The 16,657-nt window shown below is 45.1% G+C and overlaps 1 long non-coding RNA gene across 2 annotated transcripts; it reads right to left on the minus strand.

Annotated features, from left to right (window-relative positions):
- Window positions 1-15: 15 nt before the first annotated feature.
- On the minus strand, window positions 16-16,562 carry LOC148055827 (uncharacterized). 2 transcript variants are annotated; one of them, XR_015704901.1, is made up of 4 exons: window positions 16,217-16,562; window positions 13,049-13,202; window positions 3,141-4,612; window positions 16-835 (listed from the first exon to the last, which is right to left on the minus strand). It is a non-coding gene; the product is annotated as an uncharacterized LOC148055827 (long non-coding RNA). The 2 variants fall into 2 exon arrangements; XR_015704900.1 differs by having other exon boundaries at window positions 16-4,612.
- Between the last annotated feature and the right edge of the window lie 95 nt (window positions 16,563-16,657).

Genomic DNA, 16,657 nt, shown 5'->3' on the forward strand with positions numbered 1-16,657 from the left:
CCAGTTGCTCTTTCTTTACTTCGACCTTTGCTGTGCAAGGGGCATACCCAGATTTGGGTTAAGTTACTAGGATATTTAGACCACAGCTAACTCGAATTGTTTGTATACTCTCTTAACATACGAATGGCTGTAGTTTTTCATGCTGCCAGAGTACTTAGTCCGGTCACAAGGTAACTTCTGAGGTAGGTGAGGAAACATAATGTATAGACTTTTTTTTCCTATAGGTATACCAACACGGCCTCACGACTTGGAAAGCGGGGAATATAGAGATGAAAAACAAGGAAGCTGACTTGACGACTTTCACTCCCGGCAGCCTAATCCAGTACACCCGCTCATTCCCACAGGCTGTCCACAGCACGGAGGGGTGAATTCCTCTTCCCAAGGCCACAGAAACACCCTCAGGTAACTCCTGCAAGGAGAAGGCCCCCGTGATTCCTGCGTCCGAGGCAGTGCCCACCAGGACACAGCTATGCAGCCTTCAGGACACATGCTGCTCCAAACGGATTTTCTGTTCTGCTCCAACCACTTTGCACAGCTCAGGCATAGCAGAGGCCTGCAGCATGTCTGGAGACGGCCAGCAGAGAATTTCTTCCACACAAAGGGGCTTTTCATTGGCGTTAAGCACACAGAGCCAGCAGAGCTGTGCTCTGCATCAGCCGTGCTGCCCTTCGGTGGTTTACCAGTGCCAGGGGAAAAGGGCAGACTGCAGAAGAGGGACTGACAGAGGTCCGTGTCCATTTTCCTCTGCGCTGTCCTCCAGGGAATTTCAGACAGCCCCGGGATGGGGGGCACTGGCAGCCCGCACGCAGAGCCCCTGCACCAAGACCATCACCTGCTGTTGATGAGGAAGAGGGGAGTTTTTCATAAGTATTTAAGCACAGGAGGAAAAAATATCCGCAGCAGCAGCCCCAGCACAGCCAGGTGGTAACACACAACATGAAAATTATCCCGCAGGCAACAATAGGACACCTGACACGGGGTTGGTTCAAAAGAGGCTTCAGCAAGGTACATGCCTGCGTAGGAGGGAGCAGAGGCATATGCTGTGCCGGCACATCTATGAGAGTGGAAGCAAGGAATATAAACTGCACTTTAAAGGAAGTTATTTGTTTTCATGTCTTTAAGGGCTGCTGTCAGTCTCTATGCTCATCAGAAACAAATAGCAAACAAGTTTTCCAGAAAAGCGAGTGTGATCTTAACAGCATCTGACACGCGAACATTTTCTGAATACAATGACATTTCTGTTGCTTTTTTCTATAAAGTATCCTTGGGAAGAGTACTCCATGGCAGAGAATCTACTGTGAAAGCAGAGCAGAAAAAAAGTGAATGAAGAAGGAAAGCCTTCTCATTTCAGTGCCGTAAACATGGAGGTGGCTGTTCGGATCCGGCTTGAAAGCCGAGAGATCTTGCACTCGGCACTCCTCCCGCGGCACCCATTTCCAACCGGTGTGAAGAGGGGTCTCACGCTGGTCGGTGAATCCCCAGGCAGTAGCAGCCTCTGGGCTGTCATGACAACCATGGGGTTATGGCCACGGGCTCTGGATGCTCAGTGCATGCTGCATGGAGGTTGGGTTTGTGACTAATCCTTTACCATCAGCTGACTGTTGACCCCTGCCAATGCTTCTTCCAGTTCAGAGATCACGGGAAGTCATTTCCACCGGGCCGTTCATTCGTATTGCTGACTTAATGGTACTTTTCTGACTAATGGTACCAGATTATTCTGGGAAATAATGTATAAAATGACCATTTTATCAATGGTCTAAAAAATAGTATACCCTCTTTTGTCTCTTTCAATTCAGCAGTGGCCCTTAAATCATTTCTTTCCTAGGTTCAGGGTCATTCTTGATTACTGCAGTGGTAGACTACAGCCTGTGACAGGGAACATGAACAGCAATATCCCAAGTATGTCAGCATCTCAGTGCAGCGTGACTGCAATAGAAATCATTTTTGGACTCATGCTGTGACTATTCAGGGGAAGAGACTCTCCATCTCCACCACAGTACCTTCACAGCTCTTATCAGTGGAGCTTTTCCAGAGCGTGAGCAACCTGGGTCATCTCTGCTGTTTGAATCATTAGTCTTTGCCAAGTATTTCTCGCTGTGATAACCTTTCAGTTTAATTTGTGGATAGGATGGTTCATATTCAGAGCAGTGGTAGCAGAGCCGTACCCAAACAGGATAAACGCTGATCCTTACTTGCCACAGTATTACTGCGGTTTCATGATGCTGTTGTTACCTGAATTAGAGGGAGGGGGATTAAGAGTGCCACAGCCCTCCACTGGCACAGCGGGCATGTGTTCAAGGAAAGACACGCAGCCCCTGCTCCCCGATCCGCATCTCAGCATCACGGAGACCAGCATCGAAGGGCACCAGGGCCACCGCCAGCCAGGGCCACCGCTGCCCTGGTGTGAGACCCTCTGAGCCGCCGCTGCAGCGGTGGCAGTCCCGGACACAGACTTTCAGGCAGCTCTAGGTCTCCCTCTCCAGGAGCAAGGCTGTTGAAAAGCCACTGCTGAGCCTGACCGTCAGTTCCTTTGCTTGCCAGCTGCTTCAGAAGGTAAGACTGTTAATCCATCACTGAAGAAACACTCTCTTACTGCAGCCACATGACTGTTACGTATGCAGGCTTTCACATTAAGCAGTTAGAGAGCAAAGAGTAGTGCGGCAATACTTAGAGACAGCCAGTCTCCTGGGCCCTCGGAGCCACGGGGCTTCCCCCGACTCTTTGAAGCTCATTTATTTTTTAGCTGCTGGGGAACAGCAATAACCATGTGTCAGTATTTTCCAGAATTTGTCCCCGATACCCTTCCCCACGAGGTGGGGCTGGCACCTCTGCAAAGCCACGCAGAGGCAGCTCGCTCTGAAGGCTCAGCAGGTCCATGAGGGGCTGGCATCTGCCACGCAGTAACGGTAGCCCTGCCAAAGGTACTGCTACCTTTACCATTGCAACAGACTGCTTAAACGTAATAGGGTTGCAACTTAAAACACTAGAGACAGGCTTTGCATTAGTTATGATTTCCACGGCCACTGAAGTTCCATGGGAAGCGTATGCTTTGACCCCTGTGGCTGCAGCGATGCCTGCCCTTCTCCTTGGGTCGCGGCACACACGTTTCCCTCAGCTGTCTGACTGCGGTTCGCACTCACCTGGTTTTCGGAAGAAAGATCTGAACCTGGACGTTTGCAGCTGAGGTGGCCTGTCTCATTTCACCTCATTCGCTTCCCTGTTAGTCCAAGCACACGGACTTGCAGGCACAAGGAAAAGCTCTTTGGCTTTCCAGGGGGCTCTTCCAGGACAGCGAGATGAATGGGCTCGTCGTGAGGGCCCTCGACAAGATTACAGGTGTAGCCCAAATTGCTCAGGAGCCGGTTTACATTTGGAACCGGGTATCGTGCAGAAAAATGATTCTGTGAGGAAGAACATCAGAGAAGCGCCGGCAGCCTGGCTGCCTCCCGCCGCCAACTGCTGCGATTGAGAAGGCCGGACAGAGCAGAGCCCCCGAATACCTAACGGGGCACCGCAGCCGAGAGCCGGGCGCTGAGACCCCGGCGAGCGGGGCGGAGGAGGGAGCGCTGGGTGCTCACTAACGATTCCCGCTACGAGACCCCCCGGCCCCGGCCCGGCCCCGGCCCGGCTCCGGCCCAGGCCCCGACCCCGGCCCCGGCCCCGACCGAGCCCTCGGAGCGGAGCGAAGCCCTGGCTGCCCCCGATCTTCCTTCTCGCCGTGCTGTCTGCGCTCCGCACATCATCTTCTCCTCTGCTTTTCCAGCTTGCCTGGGACTGCGCATATCCCAAGCAGACATGCAACATCCAGCATGCCTCCTCCTGCTTTGTAACATACAAATTGATAACACACACTGCTCGTTTAACAGAGGCGATGTTTGAAAAATTACGTCTAAGATAAACGGTAATCACTTTTTTGTCTTTGCAAGAGCGTTTCAGGAATAATTCCTTCAGTTGAGGTTGTGCCGGCACTCCTGGGGCACATATACTGTATAGATGTCTCCAGTCTTGATTTTCCTACTTGTCCAGATAAAGGCACCTGCCCAAGTTTGCGGCTGCCCCAGACTGCACCTGCTCCCTCCTGTCCGCATGTTAAGTTTTCTTTTACGTGGAAAAAAAAGGACAGCGAAAGGACAGGTATGGTGTTTGAAGCATGAAACCAGGACACAAGTTTTTAACCATCCAGACTTGGCAACAGAGAGATGCCCCCGTGCCCCGTAATACAGTCATATCCTGAACGTCCTTTGTCATTGGAGTTGTTCGTATTTCAAGACACAACAACACAGATCCACAAAACCCCTGTGTACTGTAGTATGAGACTAGGCACCAACTTAGGTTGTAGATTCTTCCAGGATGTCTTCCAAAAGGATATCTATCTTCCAAAGGATATCTCCTCAGGATAGTCACTACAAATCCCATAGAACTGCAGAAATTGACATACCTTCGGAACCATTTCGTAGTTGGGAGGATGCAATTTCACATCATCGCAGAGGAAGCAAGACTCACAGTCACTGGACTCCCACGATTTTGGACAAAATCCTGTGAATTGTAAAGCGTCTGCGAGGGATGGCACGTGTGAGCGGAGATCTGCTTTCATCTTCCGATGAAAAATGTTCTTAAGCAGAGAGAGGAAGTTGATGCAACACGTTAAAATCCTCACTTTCTTAGCCAAAATAGAAACGCCTCTACGGGTATGCCTACGTTGCAGCCAAATGCACGACTACAGCTCCAAGTAGTTCAGACTATCATAACTCCCACCCACAGGCTTCTGCTGTGTTAGCAATAGTAAGGGGTACGGATACATTGACTCAGCTCTCCTCTCTCTGACATAATTTGGGTCAAATGGAAAGGATTTTTTTCTTCATCTTACTTAATGGAAAAGATGTGAAGAGGATGACCTTGAGCACTCAGCCATAAAACTATGGTATCATGTGCAAATTTTTAATTCATTCCAAATTAATACCTTATTGTGCATTTTTAAACAAAAACCTCTGGAAGTTACAAAAGGAAACATGGAGTCTCAAAGGAAAAAATGCACAACAGATATTAACAAAACCCCTGCTATGTTCGCCAGACTTGGCCCATGACTGTTCAGTATTTTTGATAACCTCACATAGCCGGTCTTGTTAAAGCCTTTTGAAAGTCTGGGTAAACTGTGCTAGCTTTTTTTCCCTGCTTAGGAACACATTTAAAGAACTGTAATCAAAGAGGGAGATTTTCCAAGGTGAGGCTGCTTGATTACGTATCAGACTGTGACAGCCAAAGCATTTTTATGGATCAAAAATATAGCTAATGAGTGGAAAACATGCTAGAAATGAATACTACATTTCTTCATGACAAAAAGCTAATAGATGGTTCTCTCAAGTTTCTGTATTAGATATGACATGGATTGATATGTAAAATAAAAGAAGAAAGACAAAAGATCAGTTAAAGAAGAGAGATGAATGAGGTAACTCTCACAAATGGTACAATGTGTAGGATTCATTTCTCTAACTCTGGCCATCTGACCCACTCCGTTTGCAAGGTGGAGTAAATTGCTGTGGTGAGGTTCCTGTTTCTCTCCACTGATCACAGAGGGAACCCAGACGCCCACCTTCTCTACTTGTTCACCTTTTCTTCTGGCAAGTTATCCCTCCTGCTTCAAGTTCTTCTGTTTACCCATGCTCAGAAAAAGACCAAGCAGAAATTCAGAGAATCTTAACTGGATTTAACTGAAGGGGTAACACAATAGCAGATGAACCTCATTGTTAATAAATGAGAAATAATTCACCCCGGGAACACCTGACAGGGTCTCCTACAGGAGGCCTTCAAAAACACCTCTCTTCATTGACTGTATAGCCTATGCCCAAACCATTTGGTCTGGGAACTATGAGGAACAAACGTGGCTCACAGGCTGAAAGAAAGGAACAGGCTGCTTTCAGGACAAGGTACACCATGCATCCACGGCTCAGTTCAGATGCACTCATAGAGGATGGAGGTGATGAGCTTGGCCAGCCTGATCCATGAAGCTACTGGCAGGGTTCCTACTTTGCACCTATGGTACAAGTGCAAAGGTCCTTTGTGCTGTGGAAACAACAGTTTCCACTCGCACCAGTTTCATGACGAGTTGCTTCTCACAGGAGGCTTCCCATGGTGGGCTGCGGTCCTAAGAGCCCACCCATAGCCAGTTTTTTTGGTTCTGTTTTCTGCAAAAAAGTCGACTGTAAAGAAGGCTGGAATACAATTCTGCTAATTCAGATGAACGATGTCAAAACTGGAAGCTGGACTGTTAGTCCCTGAGTACACCCTGGTGAACAGTTACTTTTACTGCTACATTTGTTATCACATTATATTAATGCAATTAATATGCACAAGCAGTAGATGCTAATCTAATCCTCTCTTAGAAGAGGCTAATTTTTTTTGCTGTAATCAGAAACCCAGTTTGTCAAGGTCATGAACCATCTCATTCCTCGGCAATGGCTGATCTCAGAATGTGACCAAACCAGCCTCCATTTACTGGTTAATAGTTAACAGTTTATTTCAAGTGCCTGATAAATTCTGGGTCAGATCTCCTGAAAACATTTGAAGGCTCAGAGTTAATGTTTATTTTAGCAGGGTGAAAATATGAACCACTTATTTCTGTGGCCTCTTGTGATTCAATTTTATTTCCAGCATGAAATGGGCACAAGCAGCCACCTGCCTTGCTAGGGAGACCTAATAAAAGAGCTGAACAGAAAAATCTCTCAGAAATAGAAGGCCAGATGGGAGGAAGCTACAAAGACCAGAATATTAAGTTACCACTGCTATCAGATAGTTTAAGACAGTTTAAGGCCAAACATCTACCCTCATCTAAGGATCAAGTTATGCAGTTTTTGCAAAACCTTTTCAATTTTATAATCTCTAACTACTATCTCTACATTTCTTTTGCTTAAATCCTGTACAGATTATACTACTTCCTAAAATCCACACTACCTAATTTCTTCTTTCCTTTCAACTAGCTGGATCATGTCAACGTTAAGTTTTATGATCCTTCCAGCTGATAACTGAGAAGCAAGAGAGCACCTACGGCTTGTTATTCAAAAACTTGAAAAATAAATCCTTGGACTGTTGTTAGCCTTCATGTGGGTCTGATTTATAGTAGAGGATGAGTTAGCCCAGAATCTGGGAGACCTTTGCAGCCCCTTTCTACAGCCACCTCCTACCCTTAGGTTTCAAACGTTCTACCACAAGATTGTAATGGCTACTCTCACTATTGCTAGCTTCCCGCTAGTTTGCCATCCTTTGTATTGGCAATGTGAGGACAGAGGCAATGAGGTAAATGTTTCACCTGGAGAACAAACACCACTGCCATTCCCTGGATTGCCTAAATTCTTCCATTTTAAAAAGGCCTTGAGTTTCAAGTTGTTAACGGTTCTTGTGCCTTCATACAAAGGCTTGTTACAAATCATTTCTCTTCCGTGATCACAAGATGCACTTATAATGAATATAAGCACATTGTGAACTTGCGTGCCTTATCCATCAAAACACAGGCTTTGACTGAAGTTCACTGAAATGGATGGATTTTTTTCTACCCACTCTGAAGAGCACAGCTTACAAGTGTTTGCTGTGATTTTTCCATTTGTACTCTATTGTTTTTTATTTCCTTTTGCTACTATCCACTTTCCATATGTCCAGAAGTTAGCTGATTTGTAACCCTAATCAAAAACTCATAATAGAATTTAAATTCAAGTCCATCCCTCTTCACTGAAGACTTTTAGCATATGCCTCATTTAGGTACGCTTTTAACTGTTAATAGTATTGCAAAGAGCTAAGAAAATACTTCAGCACTCAGCTGACCAGCAACAGGCTACAAACAGGTCCCTACTTGTGATTTCACTAAGAATGGAAATCTTTCTCTACAGTCAGTGGTATCTTCCAACCAGAGTGGATATTCCTATTTATTTTTCTTTTACCCTCTTCCGTTCTCATTTTTGATGTACGTATTCTATAATGAAGTTTTTGTTTTACACTTTGTATCCTCTCTCTTCTCTTTTGGACAAAACCCCCTTTTGTCTCGCCTTTTAATTTGAATTATTTTTTCCATTCCGTTTCATTTGTCTAGAGTAAATTAATTTTCTCCTTTCTCCTTTTTCTGATTTAAGAATAGCTATCTTGCTATGTTATTTTATAGTAATCTCATCTGAGCTTTAGAGAATTACAAGCTTCTTTATTTGAATTAAATAGGAACACGCTCACTCCAATAATAATATCTTACGTTAACATCTCCAATATGTTCTAAAAGTGCTCTTTACTCTGCTATTTTTACTCCTTAAACAGACCAGCCTTGACACAGGAAGGTGTTTGAAGTCAATTAGATTATATCATATTAAATCTGGAATGACTTTCACCCAGCACTTCTATTTAAATTAGGGATTTAGATTAAATACCAACAAGCATTAATTATTTCTCCAACTTCCTCTATCTCACAGAAGCTGTTTTCTCAGTGTGTTAAAAGGATACATATAATTCACATTCTATGAAAAAAGATCTCATAATAGAGAGAAACTTTTTCCTTGAGCATTTTCCTTCTTCCATCCTTTATGGTTCTAAGTTTTCTCTCTGATTTAAGAGTTTCTTGCCCCGCGTGTGAAGGAAGGTTGGGATACCTTATACTCAAAGCTGCTGGAACCGATCGGTGATGTGTCAGGCCAAATATGGAACTGATTTGCTCCCATAAGCAATTTAAGCAATGTTTCAGTGAAGTTGGTGTAAGTGTAAATCAGCACAGAATGTAGCGCTATGTTTCTGCAATGCTCTGAAGATGAAAATGTCATGACAATTACTAATTATTACTGATCGCGTAATAGCCAAAGAAAGGAAATCTGCAATTATATTTACCTCCTACTTGGCATTTCAAATAGAAAAAACCAAGCAAGCAAATTTTCAAATAATATTTTCAAAGCTGAAGCCAGACCAGGAGTTACTAAAGCAATTACTTCAGCAACTTGCTCTTATAAAGGGAATCACCAGCAACAGGTTTCATTTCTACGTAACTTCCCAGGCTCCCAAGAAACACAGCAGCATCTACAGTCTGGCAAGATGTCAAAGCAGTAGCATGCAATTCACAGCAACTCAGAAACACAGTGCCAAAAAATATACTGCTTCAGCAAACATCATTTCCATCAAATTTTCCCGTAACAGAACTACATAGAGGATCATTGTATTATAGCAGGAGAAAAAAGCTTCCGTTTCGGCTGCAAACAGTAGACACTGTTTGTCAGAGACGATTTTAAAGTATTTTTGCTCTTGAATTTAGAGCAGGATTATGTCTATATAATTAGATGGGAGACTATTTTTTTTGAGGTGGCTGAAGGTCAAATCCCATCATGCTTATTTATACCTTGGCTATGAATAGTTGCACTGATCTCAATAAGACTTCTGGAGGAGTATCCAAGGTGAGTAATGATGAAAAACTTGGTTATTAAAAAAGAAAGGGCAAAAGCAAAACAGAACAGTTTCATAAGATCAATCAACAGAAAATTTCTAAATAGTGAAATTGAAAATGGGCTCAAAAGAATGACACAGAAATTAATTCCCAGAAACACTGTGATGTAAAGGGATGCAATGGGGAGTGGTGCACTTTAATTTAATCATAAATATATGGTTAAAGACACAGAAGAATAGGAAATTCTGAATGCAGCATCTTTACGTAAACTCTCTACAGGTTCTTACAGTATGGCAATGTTTCAAATGTAATGATGTTGCCCTCATGCTGTGTTTGAAATGATTTTAATAAACCTTAGGGTTGTTTTAGTAGGCTTTTGTGCCTAGATATAATGTCTAATACAGTGAAAGTCTAACTAACTAGCTATCAACCCAAAGCTGAAATACTCTGTGTTTCTTGTCTCTTTATACAAGTTAGAAAGCAGCCAGGCAGTCCTCTCCCATGTTCTAGGAAAGATTTTCTGTTACAGAAGTAACTGTTACTAACAAAATCATCATAGCATCCTTTTTACTAGTTCTAAACTAGGACTAGAAGAGGACTTGAAAAATTTATACAGTAAGTTTCTAATTTGAAAACTACAAACTTGAGCAAAAATTTCCACTATTAGTCTCCAGAAACACGCTGGTATCAACTATATTTGCATATTCTAAATTCCACTTTGATCATCCTTTCGTCTCTTAATCTCTAAGTCCCATCTTCACACATGAAAATCATGACTGTCTTTATACTCCTAATTACATTAATATTTCCTTTCTAAATAAGTTTTATTATCCACCAATAACTGGTGCATCCCTCGCCCAAGGGCCAGACGTAGGTGGATGAAGCAAGAGCCCATGAAGGGGTTCCATGCTTTTAGGAGAAATCATTATGATAAATTTCATTTCATAGTGATCAGTTCACGCTTTGAAGGTCACAATATTATCTTTCCGTAAGGGGATAAAAAGAGGACAGCTGTTCTTTACTGCCAAATTCAATCAAATTCTTTTGACCTTTAACAAGCGCCCGGAGGAGAAGTCCCACTTCTCTCTGCGTATTGCCAGTATGGGTGGGAAGGAGTTCAAAGAGGAAGGAAAAAAGGGGATCACAATGGCTCGTCCAGCCAAGAGGAGAAATAAAAGTGTAGTAACACCGCTAGGACAAAGTGTAACTCCTGACTGGATGTGATTTTTCCCTGAGGCAAAGTTGTCTGTGAGACTCTTCAATGGCCTTTTCTTCCTGACCAGGAACAATGCTGACAAGCTTGGCACCACTTGAATTTCTTCACAGGGAACAGCTATGGCTCATAGCCTAGAGAAATTACTTAAAATGAGGGTATAAAATGCAGGAGATACTTGATATGCATGAATGTCAATAGCGACGAGGTGGGCTCAACTGAAAACACAGGTCTTATTCTTCTGTATATGCCGCTTCTTTAGTGATTCACATGATGACAGTATGGAACTTGCAAATAAAAATAAAGCTCTTCCAACTCTCACAAACCTGCATTGTGAAAATAACTTCACATTTAAAGGTCACAAGTTGCATTTGTTTTGGCTCCTGTGTCATTATTAGTCACTAGGATCGTGCCATCTGATTCTGCCAAACCTGCACTCAGATTCCCATTCGTGGGCTGCTGCAGTCCATAGGACTTCTCATAGATACATGGATCTGTTTGTCACAAACAAGAATCTTGATGAGTTTGTAAGGACTAAGGCAAATTCTGTCTTACTACCAGCTAACTTAGTCCATCCCTTTCATGATGCCAGAAAGAGTAAAAACCTAGTGCATCTTTTTATAGGCCATAATCCTGTAACTTCTTGTAGGCATATAGACCTCTGTGCACACCCATGCACTGAGTTTAACACCCTGTTAAACTCCAGGAACGTGATAGACTAGTAGGGTAGCCTTGGGTTCTCATGTGTTGATGGAGTCTGATTAGACCTTAAAATGCTGCAATTAGAAAAAAGAGATCTATGCAAAACTCACATTTTGTGCACTTACCAGAACTTCTTGCGTTGTGATCACTTTGAATCACAATTGCTTACTTTCTGATCAAGTCCCCAGTCCTGTATTTCCATGTAATTTGGAAATTACACTAAGCCCCCTGAAATTCAGGAAAGAAGTTTTTTCTTTCATATAGCAGGAAGTCTAGAAAAACTAGGGCACTGATTCCTTCATATGGTAAAACATATCTGTCTAGACAGGTACAAAATACTGGAGGACTCGGATGATTTTGGTGAACAGACAGTACTAGTAAGGAGAGAATCGAGCTGGCTGGTGGCGTGGACACAGCAGGGCTGCTCTCTCCGCATGGTGCTGGCTGCCGGCCGTTCACAAACTCAGATTCCTCGCTGAAGAAACCTGATTTGAGACTTTGACTCACAGTTGAGCAATGAAGGTTAAACTAACTTCCTCCAGCAGACCCGGCTGGGGAGTTCCCCCCGAGCCCCTGTTTTCATTTGCATCTCTAGCATCTGTGCATCAGGGAAGAGTTTACTACAGCTCGGTGGCTGTATCTACAGCTCGGGTTGTGTCATGGTTTCTATCTAAGACCTTCTTTTCAGTTGCCTGTAACACAGGCAAATTCTAATCATCCAGGTCAGGCTTTTCCGTGATAAGGATGTCTCAAGCTGGTTGATTTACCTGTCTCATTTTCAGTGCACTGTGATTCGGACACCTACCAGGCAGAAGTAATACAGCAATATGCTCGTTCAATCCTAGTAAAAGAAAACAGTCCTACGGCTGAGGTGCTCCAACAGCTGCGAGGTTTGGAGAGGGGGCAGAGCAGGGACACCTGCCAAGGGGAAGCAAAGGCCCGTGCACCTCGCCTGGCATCAGCAACCAACGCTGCCCAGCTGAAGCCCTGGGGAACTGAAGCTCAGCAGACCCAGCCACAGGCTGTCTCTGCCTCATCAGCCTCCTCTGTGCTGCCTCTGTGCTGATGACAAAACCAGCAGAAAACTACTCACTGTCATTACTGAGCTAGTTTTTCATCATCTCGTCGAGCTCAATTGGCTTGGGGAAGGGTCAAGCAGGAGCCAGTGCCAGCACAAGGAAAGGAGTGGGAAAAGGAGAGGGAGAAAGGGGTGGAACCACAACCCTAGAGAAAGCTGACTAACTCTTGATTTGAAGTGCAGGGCAATTTCCCTTGATTAGGGAGGCTAGGCTGTGGACTAATCTGTGGGATGAAGAGGAGGAACCTAGTCTATTTAAGGACAAAAACACAGACAGAGCAGTGGCAATGTGATGAATACCTCTTTCAGGCTTTGTAGCCTAAAAGAGTGCCTCAAGACAGAGCTGTAGTTAGGGCTGTCTGGAAGATGATGAGTGCAAATGTTTGTGTTTAATGAGCATGCAGGCTCATTTGGTCATTGAGAAGAAGTCATAAAGGAAGGTAATAAGCAGAAACAAAACCAGAAATTGCCGTGCTTCACAAACTGCTACCTGTTCATAGCTTTTGCAGTGACCTCATGCCTCGTCGAGAGGTGCAACAAATAAACCACTGGAGTGCCAGCACATTTTGAGGACAAGGAATAAGCTTCCCTTATCGCCCTTCTCTTTTGTTTGTAAGGCCTTGTCTAGGATTTACTAGATAACTGCGGTACATGCCTCTATTTTATGGACTCGTCCATGTTTAAAAAGCAGTGTGTTTCTTCCAGCAGTTTGTACCTCCTTTGTCGTTACGAACAGTCCCATTGAGGTCCCCTGTGGCACCTCCAGAACGCACTCATCTGGTCATGGAGGTTCAACATCCCAGAAGACGCTGCCAGAGGAGGAAAAAGACAGACAGACTGAGGTACTGAACACCAAGGCCACAGCAAACCTGCGACACGTCGGGGGCAGCAGTTAGTAGCTGGCGTGACATACACCTTGAACCAGTTGCTCAATTTGTCTCCAAAAGAAGAACAGCTCAGCAAAAATCAACCCAGTTCTGTGACAAACATTTCACCCTGTGTGAACTTACAAAATACTGTTAGCCTGGAGACCAAATGGGGCCCATAGGTGGGACAACGTATATAAATACCTGGGGAAGGCTGGCAAGGAAGCAAATAAACAGGCTCTAATTTTCTCCTGCAAAATTAGGCAGCTTTCATACTGTGGGAGATTAGAAAGGTTGAGTTACCCTGATGCCAGTACAGTCATTATTGGCTCAAGTTTTTGGCTGGCGTACAAGGCTGACGTTCCCGTTCTTGAGGGGGGTTTTACTCTAGCACAGAAATCAGTAGGAAACTTTAATGCGTTGCCCGCCTCTGTAAGCTAGCCCACGTGTCTGAATTCCAGAACATCTGGAGACCAACCATGGTGACCACGTCAGCACGCTGTCAGGAAGGCTAATGAACAACCTCGCTGTAATTAAATGGTGTCCTCAGATGCTCTAAAATGAAAAACAAATGAACCCCAGACGATGTGTGCAGCCTGCGTACATGCACTACCCAGACAGTAAAGTATTCCGTATTTCTTCCTACCAAGCAACTTTTGACATTCTTCATGCCCATACTTACTACGGTGGAGACCTCCTGCTACAGATGACTCGGTGATTGGGGGAAATTATCTTGCAACAGGCCTACGCATCTGAGGGCTAGAGAGCAAATTACAGGCTCTTAATGTTTTCCCAAATATTTTCACATACGCTCTGTTATTATCTATATTGCATTACAGACTATCGTGAGCCATTTGACTTTAACAACAGGCAAATTGTACGCTGTAGATGGGAGCGCATTCATACAAGGAGCCGTCGGCAGCAATAACCAAACGCGCTGAGCTGCGCCCAGCGAACGCGTTCTCCTGAGGTCAGGGGAAGCTCGGGCTGCTGAGGACTTCACAACCTTGAGCCTTTAAGGGCTTACGGCAGGAGCCCTTCTACATACCTGCAACCGGTCCAGGTCACCGTTTTCCTAAATTCTCCCAAGGATCTGAAACAGCACACAGCACTCTCCCATCAGTCTATGATTCTATGATCTTATTGCGTCCGATTATTAGGGGTAGGTTACTATGAAACAGAGATGATCCTTTAAGCAAGTGGTGAATGGGAGGTGCATAGTAGTGGGATAACGCACATCCCTGGCCGAGTCGGAGTCGTTAGCTGTGGTACCAGGTCCAAATGAGTATCGGGCCAGATGGATTTGCTGTCTCCTTTAGCTAGGCTATGGTTAACATACAAAAGTAACACGTTGCCATCAGTGAAAGTTGGCTGGTGACACTTTCAGGAGAGTCCCCCATCTGACTGACCGCTGCTAGCTGGAAATACACACACTCAAAAATGTGGGGATGTGGGTATCTGTTTCAAGCAACTGCGGAAAATGTCTGTAAAGGGAGCGGTGTTCTCTTTTTATAGTGCATGTTAGTTATTAATGAAACCTAAAATCCCAGTTGCATTTTCACCCTGTTATTGAAACTGTTTTCTATCCTAACTTGTCTGCATCACTGTTAGAAATTATTGATACCTGTTTTGAACACCAGAAAGAGCTACATTTCAGTAGTACGTGAAAGTAACTCAAGCACAGCAGAATCTTGGTAAAATACAGAAGTAATTATTTTAAGTGCTTTAACAGCTATCATTTGGTAGCAGAAGCACTGCTGTAAATCAATAACCATACTTAAGCTTTTAGGTATTTTTTTTGCTATGTGGACAGTAAATCAATGCATAAGGTGAGAGTACACACACTGAGGATCCCTTTACCGGTTCAGATCTTCATGGTCTAAACTCTTTGATACAAGATTTTTCTTTTTTCTTTCCGAAATGGTGCCTGCCACTTCAAAAGGGTGTAACTTACATTGCACATGGGAATCTGCAAAGAGTATCCATGCTAAGAGCATGTCTGTTCTTTTCACGCTTTCATACCAGGCACCCAGAAGAAACCGACTTGCTTTGCACTACCTCAGAGAAGCACTTTGCTTCAATGAGTTTCTTTTTCCCAACGCTGGGATTGAGATGCGAATCCAGGCAGGAAAGGGGAATCCGAGGCGAAGGCTGCACACACCACAGCAAAATACTGCCATACAATAATGAAAGTGAAACGCTCCCCCCCCCCCCCCCCCCAGTATTTCACACAGCCCTGAATCACATCCCATGTTGTTATTTTGGAATCTCTTGTAAGGATCTTTTTTTTTTCCAAATAATTTAGCATCCTCTCTCTTTGGGTATCTCCAATACTTTAATATCTGGTGGCTATCTGATTCTAAACTGAAGTTATGTATCACCAGGTACACCGGCAAAACCACAAATCTGAGCAGTAAAGGCCGAATAAGCAAAATTAACTGCACATGGCTTAAAAAAAAAACCTGCTGCAGAGCTATTCCTTTTTAGCAGGTAAGGAAAAATCGAAGCACCTCGTAAATGTGAAACCTAGACTGGCTAAAGAAATTCTATCCGTTTCAACATGAGACACGCAAGCGTGAGGATGCGTGTTCATTTGTTACGAAAAGTGCTGCTATCTGAATGCTTTTGTGTGGGGAAGGAGAGGAAACTGATAATTAGGAAGTTCTCTTAAAAATACTCTTAACAGTTGTTTCCCCTCCAGTTGGTCTGCACGTTATCCCTTCCCTTGCCCGAAATTCATAACGCGTTTATGTCCCATGAAAATATTTTTCTGGATTTGTTAGGCACGAAGAGGATTGATGCAAAAAATATAGGCTAGATCTCTGGGTAATTTAAATGATTGCAACCCTGTCACCTGAACTGGAATTAAGCTGAATTACAGCAGCTGGGCAACCGACTGCGAAAGCGGGCAGACATGCCACTTGGACAATAATCCCCGCGCCCTACGGAAAACCTACCTGTCACCACGGCTAACGTGTTTGCCTGGAGCTGGCACAGCTCCGCGGGAGAGCCCCGCTTCGGAGCGGCTTTCTGCCCCGCCGCCTGCTCCCCGGGAGGGGCGCGGGAGAAGCGGGCTGTGGGCTGGGGCTGCAGGGGAGCCGCAGAGCGGGTTACTCTCTTCTCCCCGGCCGGGAAGGCTTCGGCAGCCCGGGGCGCACCGGCATCCCCCGGAGGCTCAGCGTGGCCGCGCTCCGGCCCGACGCCCTGCCGCGGGGGGTACCGGGGCGGCCGGGACACATCGCCCCGCTCCGCCGGGGCAGGAGCTGGGAGGGAGGCCCGGCCGGGGGGGCACCGCGGGGCTCCGGCCGCCTCCCCTCCCCCTGGCGCCGGCGGCGGGCGGGGCGGGGCCGGGCCGGGGTAGGAGGAGCCGGGGCCGGATCGCGGCGGCTCCGGCGGAG

This window comes from Nipponia nippon, unplaced genomic scaffold (assembly GCF_047370975.1).
Source record: "Nipponia nippon isolate SJK-2023a ecotype South Korea unplaced genomic scaffold, ASM4737097v1 scaffold_2, whole genome shotgun sequence".
NCBI classification, from domain to species: Eukaryota; Metazoa; Chordata; class Aves; order Pelecaniformes; family Threskiornithidae; genus Nipponia; species Nipponia nippon.